At 38.4% G+C, this 23,730-nt stretch overlaps 3 non-coding genes across 3 annotated transcripts; 2 read left to right on the forward strand and 1 right to left on the reverse strand.

Annotated features, from left to right (window-relative positions):
• Positions 1-7,341: 7,341 nt before the first annotated feature.
• Positions 7,342-7,423, forward strand: TRNAS-AGA (transfer RNA serine (anticodon AGA)). The gene has a single exon. It is a non-coding gene; the product is annotated as a tRNA-Ser (tRNA).
• Positions 7,424-16,013: 8,590 nt separating this feature from the next.
• Positions 16,014-16,085, forward strand: TRNAQ-CUG (transfer RNA glutamine (anticodon CUG)). The gene has a single exon. It is a non-coding gene; the product is annotated as a tRNA-Gln (tRNA).
• A 6,187-nt stretch (positions 16,086-22,272) lies between these two features.
• TRNAS-UGA (transfer RNA serine (anticodon UGA)) lies at positions 22,273-22,354 on the reverse strand. Its single transcript has one exon. It is a non-coding gene; the product is annotated as a tRNA-Ser (tRNA).
• Between the last annotated feature and the right edge of the window lie 1,376 nt (positions 22,355-23,730).

Raw genomic sequence — 23,730 nt, forward strand, 5'->3', positions numbered from 1 at the left:
ATCATAAATCCTAAGACTAAATGTACAATTTAAAAACTATAAAACTTTTAGAAAAAAAAGCGGGCTTACGTCCAAGAACTTGTCAAATCATCATGACTTTCTATTGGGGAAGTGCTCTCAGCCTCCCATTCATCCTTGCTTATTTTGATTATATATATTATGTAGCACGTGCATGGACTGCCCATTTAACCCTTAGGGACACTATGGTCTGTTAACTACAGTCATGAGGTGGGTAACGACATTTTGGTCAATGATGGACTGCATATATGACGGTGGTCCCATAAGATTATAATGGAGCTGAAAAATTCCTATCGCTTAGTGACGCTGTAGCCATTATACTGTCGTAGTGCAATGCATTACTCACACGTTTGTGGTGATGCTGGTGTAAACAAACCTACTGCACTGCCAGTCATTTAAATGAAAGCACATACAATTATGTACAGTACCTAATACTTAACAATGATAATAAACTACAATGTTACGGTTTATGCATTTACTATGCATACTATACTTTTAATCATTATTTTAGAGTGTACTCTTTCTACTTATTGAAAAAAAAAGTTTACTATAAAACAGTATGCTGTGTTATGCTGGCAGCAGCCCCATACATCTCAAGTTTACCATATCTTTTGATTGCATCATTTCTCTTGTGTTTGATTTAATCTCATGTTGTTTTGTTCATCATGGCCTCTAAAGTGTACAAAATCCACTGTTAATGTTGCCAGTAAGAGGCCACGTCCAGTGATTAATCTGGAAATGAAATTAAAATTGATTAAGGACTACAAAGGTAGAAAATCAGTTATGGTTATTGCTTGCCAGTGAAGCATGTCCCATTCCACCATAGCTATGATCTTGAAGAACAAGAACAAAGTGATGGAAACCGTTAAAGGATCTGCTTCATTGAAGGCAACGAGACCAACAAAAATTTCACAAGTGTCTATATCAGACATGGAGAAACTTCTAATGACCTGGATTGAAGACCAGATACAGAAGTGTATCCCTCTCAGCACCATGATGATCACAGCCAAAGCAAAAGTTTATTCATGATGTTGAAAGAAAAAGCTGGACTCAACTGTAATGTTGAATTTACTGCTAGCTCTGGGTGGTTTAAACAATTCAAGAACTGTTATTCGTTACATAATGTGAAAGTGAGTAGTGAGTCTGCGAGAGCTGATGTGTAGGTAGCTGAACAATTTTTGGAAACTCTAGATGAACTGATTGTGGAGGAAAATTATTTGCCAGAGCAAATATTCAATATGGATCAAACCTCCTTATTCTAGAAACAGATGCCTGAAAGAACTTTCATCCATAAGGAGGCCAAGTCAATGCCAGGTTTCAAGGCTTTTAAGGACAGGATAGTAGTCTTGCTTGAGGGCAATGTTGCAGGCTACAAACTGAAACCCTTTGTGATCTGGCACAGTGAGAACCCCAGGGCCTTCAAGCATATCAATAAACACAAGGTTCCAGTGTACTACGGGAGCAATAAGAAGTCATGGATGACGCAGCTCCTCTTCCAAGATGCCCTCCTGAATTGCTATGCCAGCAAAATGAAAAAGTACTGTTTGGAGAATAACATACCTTTCAAGATTTTATGTATTGTTGATAATGCTCCAAGATATCCTCGTTTTAGTGGTGATCTTCATACCAATACCAAAGCAGTGTTTCTCCCTCCAAATACCACCTCTTTGATCCAACCAATGGATCAAGAAGTTACAACAGCTTTTAAGACGTACTACCTGAGGAGGACCTTTTCCCAGGCTATTGCTGTAACTGAGGGAGACACTGAGAAGACACTGATGAAATTCTGGAAGGATTACAACATCTATGACTGCATCAGGAACCTTTGTTGGGCTTGGGGTGATGTCACCACAGAGTGTATGAATGGCATCTGGAAGGAGACACTCAAGAGGTTCATCCATGACTTCAAAGGATTTTCCAAGGATGAAAAGTTTGCAAAAATCAATAAGGCTGTGATTGAGATGGCAAAAAACTTTAACCTGGGTGTGGATGAGGATGACATTGAGGAGCTCCTAGAGGTGGTTCCTGAGGAATTGACTAATGAGGAGTTGTTGGAACTGGAACAGGAATGCATACCTGGAGAAGAGGCAAGAGAAAAGGAAACTGCAGGAGAAGAAAAAGAAGAACAACCTTCAATAAAATTCATAGTGAAGCGTTTAGCAGAAGCCTCTGCAGACCACAACAAGCTCCTTAAAAAGTTTGAAAACATGGACCTCAACCCTGAAAGGTTTTCATTAATAGAGAAGATGTTCATGGTGCATTATCCGCTTACAAGCAAATCTATGGTGAAAAAAAGAAACAAACCAAGCAAAGCATCATGGACATACTTCTGAAAAGAGTGACACATCCTCAAGAAGAGCCTCAGGCAGGTCTTTCAGGAGGTATTCCAGAAGAAGCCATTGTTATCATAGGAGATGACAGCTCCATGCATGTCATTGCCCCTGAAGAACTCCCAGTGGGACAAGACGTGGAGGAAGACAGAGATATTGATGATTCAGACCCTGTGTAGGCCTAGGCTAATGTGTGTGTTTGTGTCTTAGTTTTTAATAAAAAAATTTAAAAAGTAAAGAAAAAATTAAAATTTTTAAAAATAGAAAAATTTTATAGAATAAGGATACAAAGAAAGAAAATATTTTTTGTACAGTGTGCTTGTGTTTTAAGCTAAGTTTTATTAAAAAGTGTCAAAAGTTTAGAAAAGCTAAAAGTTTATAAAGTAAAAAAGTTACAGTAAGCTAAGATTAATTTATTATTGAAGAAAGCAATTTTTTAAATAAATTGAGTGTAGTCTAGGTGTACAGTGTTTATAAAGTCTACAGTCGTATACAGGACTGTCCTAAGCCTTCACATTCACTCACCACTCACTCACTGACTCCCCCAGAGCAACTTCCAGTCCTGCAAGCTCCATTCATGGTAAGTGCCCTATATAGGTGTACCATTTTTTATCGTTTATACTGTATTTTTACTGTACCTTTTCTATGTTTATGCATGTTTAGATACACAAATACTTAGCATTGTGTTACAATTGACTACAGTATTCTGTTCAGTAAAATGCTGTACAGGTTTGTAGCCTAGGAGCAACAAGCTATACCATGTAGCCAAGGTGTGTAGTCAGCTATACCACCCAGGTTTGTGTAAGTATACTCCATGATGTTTGCACAGCAACAAAATCACCTAACCACGCATTTCTCACGACATATCCCCGTCATTAAAGATACATGACTGTGTATCTCCACAGCTCTGTAGGTCAAGCCCCCTTGGCCGACCCTCCAACTGTGCTGGTAGTTATGGTAATGGAGAGCCTCTGGCATCTATTGCTTTGGAGTCCTGTTATCCCCTTTGCTATTAGCAAGCTAAGGTCTGTGACACCTCTCCTTCAGTGAGCCCTGGCTTGCAGATACAGGCTACCCCTGAACTTCTTCATGATTCTAGTGTCCTTCTCACCAGCACATTCCTGATGGCCTGGATGAACAGTGTGTCCTCTGGGCCTTCCTGTGGAACATAATCCTCTGGTAAGTCTTCTAGCTTCATATAATATAGCCATTCCAGCATGCCAACTGCCCTGTGCCTTTAAACCCCTTCTTCAACCAGCTGCCACAGCAGCATCTCAGGCATTTCAACCTCTCTCACCACTTTTTTCAGGCTTCTAAGAGCCATTCTACAGAGCATTTGTCTCATCCACTGGACTCTTGTCAGGATGCTGAATTCTGGTCTTGAGAGAGTGCCTCCAAGTCATTGAACTCTTGCTTTTTAAATCTTATGTTTTTTCCCCCTTGATCCCTCTCAAAACCCAATCCCATGGGTATTTCCCTAGCTCCTGCTGGTACATGCTAGTTCTTGAAACTCCTTTAGGGTGTAATCTTTCTCCTCTCTTACCAGACTCAGTGTATCTCCCTCTGATTGCTCTGTGATTTAACCCTAGTTATTGACCTGGCTACTAGGAGAGAAAGTTGGAACAGCTCCTGAGGGATCTCCTATTGCCTTCAGGGAAGAAGCCTCTGCAATGTCCTGTGCAGATGTGCTAGCTCTTACTTGGTAGGAGTGGACCACTCTGCAGTTTCTGAGGATACACAGCATTCTTTAGAGTACACAACCTTCAGGCACATTCACCCAGATTTCTCCTTCTGTGTTTCAGGGTTCCAGTTTTTCTCAACTAGGGCTCTGACGGTTGCATAACAGACTTGCATCTGCTAAGCAGTCAATCATCTTCTAAGTTCAAATGACCCTAACTGTAAGGTTCTGAAAATGCCCTTCAGCTGTGTCAGTTCTCTGTCAGCAGAAGATAAGGGCCTCTGCAAGCTACTCTGTGACTTCTGGATTCTTTCTTCTTCCTCTTGTGCCTGTAATCAGACCTTGATCCTACCTTCCCCTTCCCATAATTTTCCACTAGACCCTGATTTCAATGTTTTAATTCTGAAAGTAATGTGGGAACTGATTGGAAACACTAATGAGGATGCCCATTCACATGCAGGTTTGTGTTGCAGCAGTAGAATAAATAAAAGAATTGTGCTACGTTTTTACAGTGAAATACCATATGGCAATACAGGTCAACAAGTTCTCAATACATGAATCATGGATTAATCTCACAATATATAATATTGAGTGAAAGAAAACAAAAATAGTAAATCTGTATACTTCAACTTATATACAATTTTTTAAAACACAAAAGTTGCCTATGTTATTAGCTATGAAGATAGTGGTTATCTTGGTGAGAAGTGCCGGGGGTCTTGTCGGAGCTTCTGGGATGCTAATTGTGATCTACTTCTGTCTGGGTCACACTGATGTGTGGACATTGTGAAAAGTCATAGAGCCATATGCTTAAGAGTTGTGCGTATTTCTGTGTCTGTTTTACTTTGATAAAAACAAAAATCACTGTTTTCCTTGAGATATTTTTTAACAAAAAGAATAAAATCCAGCATTTAATATGGAGATTGCTCTATGCTAACGATTTTTCTAAGAATGTTGCAACATATTAAACCATTACATCATCATCTTTGAGGATAAGAGACTGATACAGCGATCTTAAGTAACTCACTCAAAATCGCACAGGTAGTAAGTGGCAGAATTGATGTCTGAATCTGCCAGTGAACCCGCGGAGAGTGGCAGCAGAGTCTGGGCGTGTAATTCTCAATCTCTAATAAAGAGAAAAACAGGAGCTTTGAATGCGATTCTTCCATCAAGTAAATCACAGGCTGAAAATGATAACGAATTTAGGAAGGAATTAAGTCTAGCATGGTAGGCGTATAATGGGGTAAGAAATTTCTCCCGGAAAATCGGGAGGAGTGGAAGGAGAGATTGAAGGGAGAAGAGGAAGGACGTAAATTTTGTGAGACGCCTTGAAGCCTGATGCCAATTTTATCAACTGGAGATGGAGGAGGGGCGCCGGCAGAGCAAGTGCGGCCGCACTGGGGACTTCCGTGACTGCGGACGCTCAGATTTAGACCGACCGGAGATAGTCCTGTATTCAGCGCTACTGGATGCTTCTCTGATCCATCTCTTTCATCTTTTCTTTTCTCTCACCAGGAATTTTCTTCTCACCTTCTTTCTTCTAGTTGGGAACCAAATTAAGTGAATCTAATATTTGTTTCCTAGAATCGTTTGTGAAACTCACATAAGCATTTAAAGCCTCTGAAAGTGTTGGAGAAGGTCAGGAGAGAGCAGGTAGGAAGTGGAGATTCTAGGATGCAGATAGAGGCATTTAACACATTTGTTACAATTTTTACAAACTGTACATTTATTTTGCTGAATTTGCGGTCACCTTTTTGTTTTTCCGGAGCAAACTGGTTTTGCTTTGTTGAATTTTAAAAATCCCACTTATTTTTGAATTAGGTGGGAACTGAATTTAAAACAAACAAACAATACTAAGACCTATCCCTGTTTTGAGAAGCAAGAGGAGTTGTTTACTGGGACCAAAGGAGGGAGAGTTGTCAAGTGGGAAAGGATCAAGTTTCTTCCTTGGAGGCAATACCAGGCTATCAAACTGGTCATAAATAGATTCTAGACTATGGTCTTATCGCACTGGGCCACAACTAAAAGACCAGTGTGTTTCTTATTAGTAAGTAGCAGTGCTTCTCATTCTTCCATTATACGGATATTCCAAAGTATATTTAAAAAGTTAAAAATTGATGGCCTTTTCTGTTTTTTTAAATTGTTGCTATAACACCTAATTCTGCAGTAAATGTTGGAGCCTGTCCCAGCTGTCCAGTGTATCTCATGGATACCCATCAGAGGCTGACAGAGCAGAAAGCTGGTCTCTCAGAACGTCTCCTGTTTAGTCTCCTTCCATCAACCCATCAGAATAAGTTCTTCCAGTTCTGAGGATAGAATGTTACTTGCCAATCTCGTGAAACAGCTTGATAGCCATCTAAATGATGTCAATTAATAAGAAACATTTACTGCATTAAATTAGCTCTGATATTAGCTCTCATAAGGAGAGCTAAACTTCAGCACAACTATTTTATTTTCGTGTGCCACGTGCTGTGTGGCTATAGTCCAGTGGTCAAGGCGATGGACTAGGAAGCTCTTTGAGATGTTTCTGTGCAAGTTTGAATCCTACGGCCTGGGAATCTTGGGGTCCTTGGAAAGATGTTCTGATCACATATTAACGATTTAAATATTAACAATTTGAGGACCTGCTATTCCCGCGGGGGGCGAGGTTGAGGGGGAGACTGGTGCCGCTTACAATTTCTGCCTGCTTCCCACAGATGTTACTGTAACTGGTTTGTTTTTTTAAAAAACTCGATTCGAAACTCCAAACAGCTAGATCTTTTTTTTAAAAAGTCAGTTCGACTCAGTACTAATGACGGTTATAAGTGGATTTTTAGTTTCTCATCTTAACGCGCTAGGCCACGACAGAAACACAGTGTGTGCCCTGTCAGTAAATAGAAGTGCGCCTCTTTCCTTTTATCAGTTGCAAGATCTTCCACTATATGGATGTCCCAAATTTTATTTTAAAACTTGATGGTGATTTTGAGTTTTTCAAATCGTCGGTGTACTCATAATTCTGCCCCGAATAGTAGAGCATGTCCCAGTCGTTGGGTGTATCATCTCATGGTTCCTCATCAGAAGCGGACAGAGCAGGAAGCTGGTCTCTCCGGATGGCTCCTGCTTATTCCCCTTCCATCAGGACATCAGAATAAGGGGCCCCTCCAGTCTCAAGAGGAAGAATTACTTGCCACTTTGCCACAACAGCATGATAATCGTCTAAATGATGTCAAAGAGTTAGAAACATTGACAACAAACGTACTTTCCGGTAGAAAATGTGACCTATTGAAGAGAGCTGAAGTCAGCGTGGCTCCTTATGCTAATGAGGTGCAAGCCTTCCGTGTAGTCGTGGCCGAGTGGTTAAGGCGATGGACTAGAAATCCATTGGGGTTTCCCCGCGCAGGTTCGAATCCTGCCGACTACGGCACCGTTCCCCTAGCAAAGGTAATCCGTTGACGCTCTACCAGTTTGAGAATCTGCTAGAAATTTGATTGTTCCCCAGCCCGACTAAAGGGCATCTCATTATGTACCAGTAAAAAACTCGTGCTTTTCCAAAGAGCAATTAACAGAGATGAACATGACTTCTCTATTTTTATTGCTTTTTAAAAAACAGTTCTAATGGTGTTCTCTTTTCCCCCCAAGAAAAGCTTTCCTTCTTTCGTTGCTTTGCATACAGATATCCTATTGTCCCAATACCATTTGTTGAAAGACTATCATTTCTTCATTGGGTTTTTTTTTTTTTTTCTTTTTTGTACCTTTGTCAAAAATGAATTGGCCATATTTGTGTAAGTTTATTTCTGGAGTCCCTATTCTGTGTGATTGCTCTACTTGCCTATCCCTCTGCCAATACCTCGCTGTCTTGATTACTTACATTTATAGTAAGTCTTAAAATCAGATACTTCAGTCTCTCTCATTTGATTTTTACTTTTCAAAATTGCTTTAGCTATTCTAGCTCCTTTGCCTATCCATATAAATTTTAGAATCAGCTTTTCTCTATCTATAAAAAACCTTACTGGGATTTTGATCAATTGCATTAAAACTACAGATTAATTAGGAGAATGGACAGGGTAATGCTGGTGTTCTTTTCTCACATGTTTGCTGATACTTTCTTTTCAGCATCTTTGAATAGTTGCTTCATGCATTCTGCCCATGTTTTATAGTTATATTCAGTGGGAGAGTAAGAGCAATATGTGCTTACCCTATCTCACCTGGGAATAGGAATTTAGGATAATTTTTTTTTTTTAAATAATGATGAAGAGACTAAGATCTCTTGGGAATAAAGAATGTGATAGCAGAAAAAGGCAGTTAACAGAAGATTTGGAAGATTAAGTTTAGAAAAACTCCAATAAAAGTAGAAAAACATCAAAGATGGAAAATAGTAGTGAAAAGAAAATCGAACAACTAATTTAAGAGATTCAATATCATCTGATTATTGGCAGTTCCAGAAGGAGACAAAAGAAAAATTGGAGGGAAACTTTATTGGGAAATACAAGAAAAATTCTCAAGACTGAAGGATTTGATCCAGATGGAAAGGATTGCCCTTTATTGTTAGTGCTTTTAGTGTCAAGTTTAAAAAATATTTCCCCAGTTCAAAGTCATGAAGATATTCCCCTGTACTGTATTATAGAAGTTTGTTTGCTTTATTTATTTATTTATTTATTTATTTATTTATTTATCTAGTTATTTATTTAACTTTTACATTCAGAACTACGATCTACCTGAAATTGGCTTTGTGGATAATGTGAAAGGGATCAATTTAATTTTTTTCCTTGTGGATAGACATTTGATCATTTTTTCCTTATAGCTATTCACAATTTATGCAAAAGCTATTCTTTCTCACCATTTCTGCAGTGCTCCCTTGCTCATAAAGCAGGGTATTAAGTGTGGGGGTCTAAGTCCGAATTCCATTTAGTGCCATTGTCTGTCCTTGGACAATGCCATATTTCCTTAATTATGCTACCTTTACATCTTTAGTATTTGGTAAAGTCAGTTCTCTACTTGAGCTTTTCTTTTTAAAGATAACCTTAGGCTACTTTGGCCATTTTCAGTTTAACATTATATTTTAGTCAATTTATCAATCTCCAAAAAAAATCCTGATGATATTGTTACTAAAAATGCACTGACTCTATAGGTCAATTTGAGGGAAAATTGATAGCTTTACAATATTGAGTGCTCCAACCTAGATTTCTTTCTGGGACTTTGATGTTTAATATGCCATTTAACAGCATATTTATTTGAATTTTCTTATTGCGTGTTGTTGCTTTATAGAAATGCAATTAATTTTTATATTAGTGGAAATGTATAGTGGCACAGCCACTCTTGAAAAAATTTTTAGCAGTTTATTATAAAATGAAGCATGAAAATACTATATGATTCAGCAATTGCACTCTTCAGTAAACTTATATTTACACAAAAACCTGTAGATGAACGTTCCTAACAGTCTTATTTGCAATAGCCAAAAATTGAACACAACAGAAATGTCCTTCAGTAGGTGAATGGCTATGCAAACAGGAGTTCATCCATACCGTGGAATGCTACTCAGCAAGAAAGAGGAAAAAGCTAATGATAAATCAACAATTTGGAAGGATGTTTAGGGCACTATGCTGAGTAAAAGAAGCCAATCGCAATAGGTCACATACTTCATGATTCTAATTATATTATACAATTTTAATAATATATAATAATTATATTATCTAATAATATAACATTATCAAAATGACAAAATTATCAAAACAAGAACAAATTAGTGGTTGCCAGGGATTTAAGGATGGTTGGAAGAGGGCGTGGGCTTGACTATAAAAGGGTAGTGCGAGGGAAATTATTGCAGTGATGTTCTGTGTATCGATTATGATGGTGGTTAGGTGAATCTATACGTGCGATAAAACCTCATAGAACTATACACAAACACTATACCAATGTTAATTTCAGACTTTTGATATTGTACTTTGGTTATATACAAAGTAACTCATGGGGAAAATTGGGTGAAGGGTACATGGAACCTCTCTGTACTATTTTTGCAACTTACTGTGTATCTGTAATTATTAAAAGCAAAAGTTTTTTTAAAAGTTAAAAATATCATGAATAGAAACTGTATTTTATCAAATAATTTCTACACATTGAGATTATCATATAATTATTGAGATATCATATAATTATTCTTTTACCTTATTAATACTATAAATTAAAAGAATTTATTTTTATGGATTGAGTTTTTAATGTTAAATCACGTTGCATTTCTGAAATAAGCCCAAATGTACTATGATTTATTATCTCTCCTATGCATTGCTGGATTTGTTTTGCTAATACTTTTGAAGGTGTTGCCTCTAGATTCACGTAATATCCTTATCCAATACTGGTATCATGGTTAGTCTGACTTCATAAAATAATTATCTGGGTCTTTTTTCTTTTTTGTTTATTAATCTGTGTAAGAATGGTGTTTATCTTTTGTAAACATAAGAATTATCCTGATTTGGGCTTGAATTTTTCTTTTATTTATTTATTTATTTTTTGTTTTGTGTGTTTTTTTGGGGGGGCTTCAATTTTTATTGTGAACACTTATTTAAAATACAGGTTCAATTTTGTGTATTACAGAATCATTAAGACTTTATATTAATTTATTTTAATTTAGGAAATTGTATTTTTATAAATTTGTACATTATTTTTAATTTTCAAAGTTAATGACAAAGATTTACTTTGTCACTTTTCACTTTTGATATCTGCTGGAGTTGTAAAAATGTTTTTCCCATTACTGATATTATTTCTGATTTATTTATTTTTTGTTCAGTTTTCCAGGAGATTCCCAATTTTGTTAGGCTATTATCAATTTTATTGAGATTAACATTTTTATAGAAAATAACAAGTGTTCAAGAGAATGAAGAGAGGATGAGGAGAAATTGGAACTCTTGTGCACTGTTGGTGGGAATGTAAAATGGTGCAGCAGCTATAGAAAACAGTATGGCAGTTCCTCAAAAGATTAAACGAGGAGGGGGTGGAGGAAATGGATGAAGGTGGTCAAAGTGTGCAAACTTCCAGTTATAAGACGCTTAAGTTCTGGGAATGTAACGTGCAGCATGGTGGCTATAGTTAACAATACTGTAGTGCATATTTGAAAGTCATTAATAGAGTAGATCTTAAATATTCTCACCACACGCAAAAAATTGTAACTATGTGAGGTGATGGATGTGTGAACTAACATTATTGTGGTAATCATTTTGTAAGATGTACATATATCAAATCATTATGTTGTACACCTTAAACTTACACTATGTTATATGTCAATTATATCTCAGTAAAGCTGGAAAAAAACTAAAAATAGAAATACCATATGATCCAGCAATTCCACTTCTGGGTATACCCAAAAGAATTGAAAGCAGAGACTCGAACAGATATTTGTACACCCATATTCATAGTAGCATTAGTCACAATAGCTAAAAGGTAGAAGCAACCCAAATGTCCATCAATGAATGTATGGATAAACAAAATGTGGTGTATACATACAATGAAATACTCAGCCTTAAAAAGGAGTGAAATTCTGATGTATACTACAAAACGGATGAACCTCGAAGACATTATGCTAAGTGAAATATGCCAGTCAAAAAATGAAAAATACTGTATGATTTTGCTTGTTCTAGATACCTAGAGTATATTTAGAGAAACAGAAAGTAGAACCGTGGTTGGCAGGAGTTGAGGAGAGGGGGAAATGAGGAGTTATTGATTAATGGATACAGAGTTTCAGTTTGAGAAGATGAAAAAAGTTCTGGAGATGAACGGTGATAAAAGTTGTACAACAATTTGAATGTGCTTAATGCCACTGAACCGTACACTTAGAAATGGTTAAAATGGTCAATTTTATGTTCCGTTTATTTTATCACAATGAAAAAAATCAGAAAAAGAAACAGATTACCATTTTTGTTGGCTTTGTTGAAAATCTCCACTTTGTATTTATTTTCTATTGCATTAATAGCTGCTCTTTGTTTCATTATTTCCTTCTCTAAAATTTCTTTGGAAATAAATTAGTGGTTGATTCCTAATTTCAAGTAATGAATGCTTATATCATTACTCTTAAGCATTTACTACATTTATATATATGTATTTAAGGGGGTCCCTCTAAGTACACTTCTAGCTGCATAGTACTTGTCTTGATATGTAATATTTTTAATTAAAATTTATTTAAAAATAGTTTCTAATTTCAACTGTGATTTATTCTTTGAACCACAAATTACTTAGCAGCATTTTACTATTTTGTAAACAAACACAATTTTTAATTTTCATGTTTTGATTTATGGCATAATTTTATTGCTGTGAAATAACAGCATCTAACCCTGTTATGTTTTTGGAGCCTTGCACTGTGGCCTGGTAAAACGTCAAACTTGAGATAATTCCATGTGTGTTTGAAAAAGTTTGAATCCTGAGTTAATATGTGCACTGTTCTTTATGTATGTATGTTATATGAATTGCATTACTTTGTTTTATGGTTATTTTTCCATTTATGTTTTTTATTAGTTTTTCAGACAAGTATATTGTGCAAAAATATCCCATTATTATTGTGTTTTTATCTGTTTCTCTTTTTACTTCCATCAATTCCTGGACTTTTTCTCCATTTCTTAATATTCCGGAAGCAAGAAATTCTGGATGGAGCACAATTTACCTAATAGCTATGACTAGGCGATACTAGGTACTACCTCCAATTGAGCTACTGCAACAAGAAAAGTCTAGAAAAAAATCTGTTTAATTTATACAAGCTTTAGAATATTCATTGAGACTTAAGAGAAATATTGTTACTTAGAAATACTTTCACATATTTCCTTCCTCAAAAGAAATGAGGAAAATGTAATTTAAATATAATTTATTTCATGGGAAACTCTGGATAACGGTTGAAGGGAAGTTGCAGTAGAGATTTCAATCACCCTGGGCTGAAAAATGAGCCGGTTCATCCACTGGGCCTGACCTAGATATATCCGACTCTGGTCTCCCAAAACTGCATCGTCAGGAACCCACATCCCATAAGCGCTCTGAGATGAGAGAGACACTCAGAACTGGTTTGACTAGAATCTCAGCTTCAGGTGTGGGCCAGCCTTTGCCTCCTAATTTACAGTATTGAGGTTAATGAATCATGCAGCCGGAATTTAAAGAGGATGTTTCTTTAGCAGCTTCATGCTTAATTTTACTTGCGTGATTTCGTTTTTTAATAGTTACAATTAGTCTACATGATATAAAAGAGAAACCCAAATATGGGGGATTCTTAGTCTGGGGCACAGAGTCTTCAGTAATTTTGTGAATTCCTTGAAATGGTTTGCTAAGTGGTGTGTTTTGTGTCTAAGTTCATCTTTGTGTGAGAAAGTGCGCAAGTTTCCATTCCATATATCCTGCGGTGCTAAACCAAAAAGGGTTTAGAAGTCTCCCTGGATAACAGCACAGTCCATTAAAGGGAGAGCAAAGAAATTGCCAGCTTTATTTTCTTGTTTTGAGAAATGCATAAAATGCCTTTCAGTGGCCACGAGGCCCCAAGCAAATTCTTTTTTGCACTCTACATGCACTCAGCAGCTCTTTCCCCCATGACAACCAAAGCTCACCAATCTACTAAGGATGAAGCCCCATCTGAAGCTCCTGTGCTCACTGGCAGTGCCCTCATTGGTTTTTCATGTGCTAGTAATGCTGGTACCACACCAATACCAATACCATACCAATACCAATGCTGGCACGTCCCCTAAAAAGTGAACTGCTTGGAGACTTGTCTGAGCCATAATTCTAAGTCCATTGTGAAAGTTATTCTTGATCTTTCCTTGTATATTACTATCTTGTTGCTGCCCAAGATAAACCACTCCCTCTTTTATAATCGGGATCCGTATGCTGCACTCCTACTGTTCATTTTGTCTATGGAAGATCATGGACCAGCACTTTCTGCAGAGAAGCATTATCAATTCTTGTGCAAATCAAAATTTTCTATTTTTACTTGTATTTTAGCTTTCCATCTTTTCCGTTCCACTAGACTGCCAGTTACAATCACTTTCTCCAATCTATCCCTGGATGGGCTTTGTTTCATGTATTGTTCATGGAGCTTCCTTCCTAGTAGACACCAATCTCCACAAGGAGAGGGATTGTGTCTTTGTCTTGTTTACCTGTATGTCTCCAGCACCTTTCACAGGGCCTGACCCTCCACAGGAGTTCAATAAAACTAGTTAAACAAATGATCTTGAAGGAGGCGCTAATCTAAAGTCTTTTTTCCAGAATAAGAACTTTAAAAAATATATTTCTCTGTTTGAATCCTTTGATTTGTTTCAATTCTAATTTCTTCTCTTCCCAATTCCTTCTTCCTGTTTTTCAAGTTTATATTTATTTTAGAATGGCCCTAGACCAAGAGGTGACTAACCAGAGGGACAATGGCCTGAGAGAATGGCTTATTCACTAAAGGAGGGGAGGTTTCATGTCTGTATTTTGCAAGCACTAATTCTGTATTCCCTTTCAAATTATTTCCTTTGGCTATGTTTTTCCTCTGTGCTCTTGTGAGTTAGAGGATAACACTTCCAGGCTGGAGATCACGCGCAGTTGTATTGGGTGAACCCAAGCAGAGTCTGGTACAAGGTCCCAGCCCTTAGAAGAGGCTCACTGTAAGGGTTTTCATGGAATTGATGTTTTGCAAGTTCCTTGTGTTTTTGTTTGTTTGTTTTTAATCACGGAGACTACTGGAAGGAGAGGCAGGCCCCCTTTGCAATTTTGTTCATGCTAGTTAGCAGAGAAGTTCCATTCTGCTGTCTTCCTCCGCCTGGGCGAGTGCACCAGAGGGGAGGAAGCGGCTGTGAGCGAAAGGAGAGGGCAGTGCTGGACGATTTCTCGCTGCCAACACAGAGGCCTCTGTCGCTGAACTCGCAAAACAGTCTTGAGGGCGGATGTTTTACCCCGAGGGTCACTGCGCCGCCTTATTTAAGGAGGCAGGATCTCCTTGCATTGTGTAAGTCTTTGTGCAGTCGTAGGAAAAATGCCTATACATCCACTGGGACAAGCGTAGGCAGGTAGCCTGCACCCCCGGAATTCCACCAACACAAATTCCAAGAACAAATCGGCTAAAGCTCTGTTGCAATCTTGACAGAAACTTGCTGCTGAGCAGCCTCGTCGTGTGCAGCCCAGCAGAGGTGAGACCAGGGGAGAGCTGGAGGAGAGAGAAGGGCTCTGTTGGACTCATGTGGGATCGACGCCGAGGAACCCACCTACCCCCGCCCTAGAAACCGATTCATTACTAGGGGAGAACGCTAGGTCTCATAGAGAGGTCTCTGCGGAATAGCAGCAAAGGACGTCTTTAGTACAATTTGGAAGCCTTCCCTGGGCACCTTCCTCTTGATGAAGGCGAGTATGATGGGTCTATGATCTTTAAATGCTGCATCTCTGGTAATGCTCCTTACCAATCACTACACGTGACAAAATTCAGACTTTTTCTTCAAACACACCTTTTCCATTTACTCGCAAGCACAGCTTCTCTTGCAAGTTTTCTTCCATGAATGCACCAGAGATTGACACATTAAAGCTTGTTTTCCTAGCAGAAATGCACCTGATAACTAAATAATCTATGTGGAGAAAAATGTCACATCTCTGAAATTGAGCAGAGTTGCAGATAAAAGATATGAAATCTCTAAGCCTCATTTTCCCCGTATATATAGGGACGAAAAATACCCACTTTTCCGAACTTTCAGGCATTAAATCATATAATGAATGAAAGACGTTCAATCCAGTGCTGGTATATGTAAGAAGTGCTCATTCAGTTTTTCTGCATGAAGAAAACAAGGACTAGGACCACCAAGTTCCTGAGTTAATTGGACCGGGGTGAGGGGGCTTTGTGGGTTCGTGTACTTGGCAAAAAATAGAAGAAGATAAAATACAATAAAATCTCCTAGTATTTTCTTCCAAAGAGTGTCGTGAGTTGACATGCACTAAGAGTTTTGACTGATAAAGTAGACTAAATACTTTCAGTAGAGTTACTCTAACTCATCATGGACAATTATGGAGACAGCTTTTGTATATGCGGTTCCATGGTGTAATGGTTAGCACTCTGGACTCTGAATCCAGCGATCCGAGTTCAAGTCTCGGTGGAACCTGCGTCCTCTTTTAGTCTCCCTCACGTCTTCCTCCTGGAAAACACAGCCCACCTAAATGGCTGAAATCAATTTGGCCCGTCATATCTCCTGTCAGTTCCTGCAAGTCCCGACACACCCGCGTCTGGGTGAGGAGGCGGGAATGGAATTCCATTCTAGTTTAATGGAACTTATTTCATGAGGAAGAAAGGAAGCATCAGGAGTAAATACAGGAGGAAGATGGCAAAAGCCCTGCACTCTGCTGAGACTAGAACAACTCTAAGAAAAAGCGATAATCGACTCATAGAAAGTTTATTTTCTGTGCACATTAAAAAACATGTTTGAAATTGTTAAATATTTCAAATATAGGAAATAAATAATTTTAATGGCGTTGGAGAATATACAGTTAATAGCAAATTTCCCTTCTGCCCATGGCTTCCAGCTGCTATTTTGCCCCCTCCCCTACCTCCTCACCCACAGGCCGCTGAACCCAGTTCATATGTATAAAATACAGTCAGACACACCACACACACACAGAAACCAAATGTGGAAAATCTTAAATTAGGTAACTCTAAGTGGAAGGGCATATGGGTCTCATTATTACATTTAAAAAATATCTACAGATTTAACATATTTCAAAGTAGAAATTTGAGGAAAATCCATAATGGTATTTTCATTGCAATGTTCATCTGGTCATTTGCCACTGACAAAATACCAAACATCCCTCTTTCTCAGCTAAAATGAGTGACTACTGCTATTTCTTTGCTAATTACATTCTTTGTAGAAGTTTCTTTTTTTCATTTGTTCTTGTACTGTTTTGCACAGGTCTTAGGATTTTTTTTTTTTCACTTTTAGTATAGTATTGCCTTGGATAAAGTTAGTTTGGTTTTCTTTTCCTGGCTTGGAAATTTTCAGACATTTCACATAGGCTATGGGCTGGGAAGATTCCATCCCAACAAGTAATCTCATTATGATACCAGGTTGTGTGTAAGGCTTTTAAGCAAATTTTTTTCTCACAACCTACACGTATCACTAATTCAGTGTGCTCACAATGCAGATTCTCCCCCTCTTCTCTGGTCTTATTCACTGCCTGCTTCTTCTCAATACTGCTTCTTTGTGTAAATTGCTTATCCAAATATTCACATCCAGGTTCTTCATCATAAATGAGTTCTGTGAAGTGTCTGCTACTACATGCAAACACATTCCATTGTTCACAACCAGAAATTGTTGGTTTTCTCTCTCATAGTGTACCACTAACTGTAAAACACTATGTACTTCTGAGTTTTTTGCAAGTACTGTACTAGAAAAACACTCCTTATGGTCTCATTACACCCCTTTGACCTTCACAGAATGTAGAATCTACTCTTCATACTCCATCGTTCATATATACAGATCTCTTTTAGTTTGGTCAGAATTGAAGTTTGCTTTATTCTTCCTTATATTCCTAGATACATACATCTTCCCTAGATACATACATAAATGTGAAAAATTCTCTACTCTGCAACTGTAAACCCCTAAGTCTTTATTGCATACATTATTGCCATCAGAAGATTACACAGATGAGTTGAAATCAGAAAATTTAAAAAAGATACGGTCAGTAGACATTTTCTCTCTACTGAAAAACTGACAGCCGTGGTTGATTAAAACCTATAGCCATATAGATTAGTCTGGTTATCACAGAGGAGGAGAGGAAGGATTGTGGAGATTCTTTTGTTGTCTGGTTTTTCTTATTATGCCTGAGAAGATTCAGCCTAATTTAAGAAGAAGAAGGTATGAATGAAGTACATATATATATGTCCAGAGAATTAGAAATTTAGTTTACCAACAATTGGTACCAACTACTCATTATATATGGATGATAAAGTTGTCATGGGAAAAAACGAATTTTTTTTTCTATTCTTCAATTCCAACCAGAATAAAGCATTTCTTCAAGATTATATGTATATTTGAGCCTGAAATCCTCACATTAAAATCTTCAAGTAGTACCAACTGAGCTATTTAAGCACTCTGGAACCCTTTATTGCTCACATTAAGAAAAGAAAGGATCCAGGAGCTGGCCCAGTGGGGCCGCAGTTAAGTTCTCATGCTCCACTGTGGCGGCCCGGGGTTCGCAGGTTCATACCGGGGCCGATGCACCGCTTGTCAAGCCATGCTGTGGCGGCGTCCCATATAAAGTAGAGGGAAAAGGGCATGGATGTTAGCCTAGGGCCAATCATCCTCAGCAAAAAGAGGAGGATTGGCAATGGATGTTAGCTCAGGGCTAGTCTTCTTCACAAAAAGAAAAAGAAAAAAGAAAAAGAAAAGAAACGGTCCAGACAGTACTTTCAAGTGTGATCAAGGTCATTTCTGCAACACTCTTCCATCAAAAGTATTACCACCTACATCAACACTCTTTTAGTGTCTGTTTCCTAGGATACTCTATGGACAGATCATTTTATTGTCTACAAACTAAACATGCCCTGCCACCAGCTCAGAAGTGTTCTGGTATAAGGATTGTCCTAAAATGGAATAAATCATGCCAGTGACCTTTGATCCCCTCAAAGTTCAGTCATCTCTCACCATGCAAGTGACCCCATTTGAGATTGTATTAATGTCTCTCATTACCCACATGATGATCCATTGTGAGGTGGAGCTCAAAGAATTTGGTCAAAATCAATATTCTTCATTCTTATCCCGAAAGAATTTTGATATATTGAATTTCAATTTTGAAATTAAGAGGTAAAACAGAACTTTGTCACAAGAGAAGTGTTGCTATAGAGGAAGAAAGAAAAGAAAAAGAGCAATTATAACATCCAGAAGCTGGCCTGGCACTCAGAGCCAGCCCATGTTATTCTCCTATTTAACATCATAATTTCACAGAATACCAACATCAGACATCAGACATGGTTACTCTGAGATCATGATAAAGTGAGAGAAAATAGGCGACTTCACAGCTTTGTCTAAGCTCAGACGAAAACAAGTCACTGTGCCACCCACAAAATACCAAAATGAGTGACTGCTACTTCTTTACCAATTACAGCTTTATCCTCACTCTAGTCTGCCTCCTTACAAATAAGATCAATTGAGGTACCCAGTCATTGAACAGCCCCTGCTTTCTGACAGCTTCTAATCTGGAGCAGAGCCCCCCTTCTTTCGACCCTCAGCCCAATCACCCAACCAAAGCCCAAATCCTAGAATAGGTTCTTTCTAATATCTTCTTAAATGAAACACCTCATGATTCCACTAGTGTGTGTTCTCCCTCACTGAATGAATAATAAACCCAACCGGTTCAACTACGGGTGTGTTCCTGATAGTCTGGCTGGAGGGCATTGACACTATCCACATAATGCCAAAGATTTACAGTTTGTTTTTGGAATTCAAAGCAGACATTTGAGTTAATTATGTTCCATGAATCAAGGCGCATTATTGTTACTGGTCCATAGAAAGTTCTTCTTTTGACTTGATTGATTGATATTTTCCCTTTCTCACTGTAACATTCTACGTCTTCTAACTCCAGTAGCAACAGTTTTTACTGTTTATTATGTAACATTTTATTTGAATGTTTCCTTGTGAAATATGTAGCTCTGTTTGCATGAGTTTTTGTTATTTTATATGAACAGTAAAATGTTCCTGCATGGTTTTTACATTAATTTGTTAGTTTCTCTCATTGTATCTTACTTCAGTGTGTGCATCCGCCTAGTTTTATTTATCAACTCACTGAGTCCTAGACAAATAGATTGACTAAAAATACCACCAGTATAAATACCACTAAATTGAACATACTCATAGATTTCTTCCTATAGACTTGTGGGATATACAGCATAGAACAGAATGAAAAGTTGCATCACATGGTATATATATCTTTTATTTAGTTAGATGGTGACAGATTTGTCTCCAAAATGACTCCATAATTTTCAACCAGCAGTTCAGAAGCATTGAATAGTCCTACAACAGTATCAACGCTTCAAAATTTCTGTCATTCTAACTTTTATCCATTTAAAAGAGGTCAAATGACACGTCATTTTTTAAAATTGTGTCTCAAAGATTACAATGATTTTTAAACACCTGTTGAATTTCTAGGCCATCTCATCTGTAAACTAGTCTTTGTAAAGACCGTTTCTTTTTTTTTTTAAAGGCTATCTCTTAATTGATGGATTTTCTTCCTGTCTCCATAATGGACTCCCTCTAATCTCTGCCACAAAGGTAACTTTGAATGTATTTCATGTTTACATTTTTACTAGAATTTGTTCCTGCAAAGCAGATGTCAATTTTTTGAGCATTTTATTTTACATAGATGATATTTAACCATATATCTCATTCTGTTACTAAAATTTTCACAGTTTTTAAAAGATTTATCCATATAGTTATGCATAGATCTATTCCTTTTAAATGCTGCATAATACTTTCTGGTGTGAATACACTTTCTTTGACACAAAATACTTCTTAGCTGAATATAAAATCCTACACTTACATTATGTTTCCCTAAGAATCTTGTAGGTGTTTTTCCTACTCTCTCACACCATTGAATATTATTCTAGAGAGGGCTGCTTCCAGTATGATGTTTTTTTCCCTTAGCAATAAAGTGATCTATTTATTGGCTTCCTAAATAATTATTTCTTTATCTTCAAAGTCACATAATTTTGCCAGGAAATATACTGCTTTTGTTTTTCTCTAAATGTTATCACCTTTTTCCTCTGCCCCATCCTTGCCATCTCTTCTCTCTCATCCAAAACTGCTCCCATCTTTCTGTCTTCCAGACAAGAACTTATAAGCTGCTGAATCTACTATTTGTTTCTTCCAATCATTTGTGAAACTCACAGAAACACTTTTGTCCACTGAAAGTGCTAGAGGAAATAGGGAGTGCTGACAAAAGAATCTGCTCTGGGCTCTCTATGCAGCAGAACTGAAGCATTAATTCTTCCTAACTAAGACATTTGTTGATCATTGCTTTGTAGAGTTTTTAAAATCTCACTGCCTTCTAATATATGTGATTTAACTCGTTTCTCTCTGTCTCTGGAGCCAAAATAGTTGTTAGCTTTCTTTTAAACTAGTCTTAGACTGTACACCCAAATCCTGTTGGTTGAAAAAGTCTTTTCCAGGATCTGGTGTCCAGAGCTGAAAAGGTCTAGTGTGTGAGAGGCTCTTTACAAACTGTGAAGAAACACCCTGCTCAAAAACAGGCAAACTTCCATGGATCGATGAAAGATATTCCCTGTGTCAAAGATAACACAATCACCAAACACCCACGGGCAGCAATATTCTATCCCAGGCTAAATCCAGCATCTTAAATCATACCCCTTTCCGTGACCTTATCACCAGAGAGGGTAAATCCAGAACAGCGAACCAACTCTGAATTGTAGAGGTAGATGGTGGCGTGAATCCCCAGCATAGGCAGAAGCAGATCAGCAGCTGTTGAGGTGGTTATGGGGGGCTTGGAGCCAAAACCAAGTGACATCCAAGTTCCATCCTCCTGCTTTCTTAGTTCTGAGACCTCAATCATATTATTTACCCTTGTGGACCCTGTGGTCTCTGTGATGAGTATGTTGTGAGGATCTATAAATAAGACATGTAAAGCCTCTGGAATGGTGGTGTGTAGTAAGGGCTTGAAAATTAGGACCTGCTATCTATCATTCTGGGGTAATAACAAATCTAACTATGAATCTGCTAGCTTGATATTTTTAGGAGTGTCCCCTGAGAAACATACGGAAACCGAAGTTCACGAACCTACCTGAAAGCCCTCAGTTTAAATGCCATCTCATTGTGTGGCATTGGGCAGTGTCTTCATCTTCATTATACGGAGATAAAAAATATGGGGTTCATGCTTAATTCGTATCTTCTTGATGCATCTTAAGTGTTCAATAAAAGTTATCTGTCAGTATCACCACTTTTTATGAATCCTAACATCCCTTGAGTTGACAGTAGCTACGAGTTGACGGTGGTTAAGGAGAGTACCACGGTGCTATTAGAGCAAAGGTGGCTGGAGTACGACACAACGTTATGTCTGAGTGACTTCCTGCTGGCTGTGATCTGAGACATTTAATGAAGTAAAAGGAATTGCCCTCTGTAGCTGATGCCAAATTTGAAGTATTCTCGACAGAATGTCTTTTGTTTGAATCTACAGGTGGAGGATCCGTGTTGGAGAAGAACAACTTGGAGTGCAGGAACTTGGGTTGGTTTTGGTTAAATTACCTTGGAAAGCCCAAGGAAAGTCATGCAGCCTTCCTGGTAAAACCGTAGTCGGCAGGATTCGAACCTGCGCGGGGAAACCCCAATGGATTTCAAGTCCATCGCCTTAACCACTCGGCCACGACTACCAGCTCGCCGTCATTTTTAAGGGCTGAGAGGAACTAGCAGTGGATGTGCGGAGCGTTCGCAAGCAGAAGGTCTGGCAACAAAAATCTGCCTCGTTCTGTTCAATCCTGTCCCTCAAGAAGGAAAGAGCTCGTCCAGAGCAAATCAACAACCAGCTGGTGATGCTGCAATTCAATAAAAGGCTCCTAGACTAGCGACACTAATTTCCTGGGCGCTGGAGCTTGTGCATTGGCTGCTGACATCCGCAGACACGCACGATCACACCTAATTCTCAGGAACAGGCGGAAGAGGAGTCTTGAGTTGACAGCTCTGAACAACCTCGAGGTCGCAAATGCCAGCGGGAGAAGGAACGGGAATGAAGGAACGTGCGAGATTGAAGGGACGTCTGCACTTACAGAGTTAAACTCGAAATCAGGAATGTCTTCGATGACCTTAAACTGACTTGTCCTTCCAAAAGAACGGTTAAAACCTGACTGAGGCGAAAGTTCGGGATGAGAGGCGGAGAAGGGGGGCTAGTTTCTGTCCTGAGTGGAAAAGACCAGGCAGGGAAGGTCTCTGACTCCTTCGGGGAAAGTTCACTCCAGTCGTCCTGGGGAAGAACCGAGACCATTCCGAAGAGACGGAAGCCCTCAGCCTCTGGAGTAAGGGAAAAGGGAGGCACTCAGAATCCAGATTTCCCAAGAATCCGAACTCAAGAGAGAGGACACTCTCTGTCCTGCCCAAAGCAGAAAAGCGCAAAAAAGAAATGACAAGGTGTAAATGTTAGAATAAATCTAGCTAAATTAATAGGGTTGATTCTTGGGTCAGAGACTACCGTCGTCTACTACTACAGAGCGATAATGAGGGGGCGGGTTGGACCAGATTCGTTTTTATGGAAATGTCAGGAACCCTAAAACCACAGACTTTCTCTCTGAGTTCTAGGAATGGAAGTGTGTCACCAGCGCATAAACTAGTCGGTTTAGACAGAATCTCGGATACAAAAGGAACATGACCTCCATGGATGAGGCCGAATATGTTAAAGCTCTCTCACATCTGTTTTCCTTTAGCATAATAAGAATAATGCTCCCCTCACTGTATTCTTGCAAATATTTTTGTTCTTACTACTCTAGCACTTGCTATGTGCTCATTTAGGCTCACATAGGGTTTCTGAACTTTAACACAGCAAGTTCATTTTGAAGTTTATTGTCCTTGAGCAATCTTCTCAAAGTATTGCCTCTGAGCAGCAGTGTGTGCACTACCTGAGGACATGTGAGAAATGGGAATTCTCTGGCTCAACTTCAGATCTACAGACTCAGAAATGAGGGAAGAGTGGGGAGGAGGGCCGGGAGATCCACTAGTTTGTTTTAACAAGAAGCCAGCTGGGTAGTTCTGATGCCCA

Source organism: Ceratotherium simum, chromosome 13, assembly GCF_057802395.1.
Source record: "Ceratotherium simum simum isolate JZ-2026a chromosome 13, ASM5780239v1, whole genome shotgun sequence".
Taxonomy (NCBI): domain Eukaryota; kingdom Metazoa; phylum Chordata; class Mammalia; order Perissodactyla; family Rhinocerotidae; genus Ceratotherium; species Ceratotherium simum.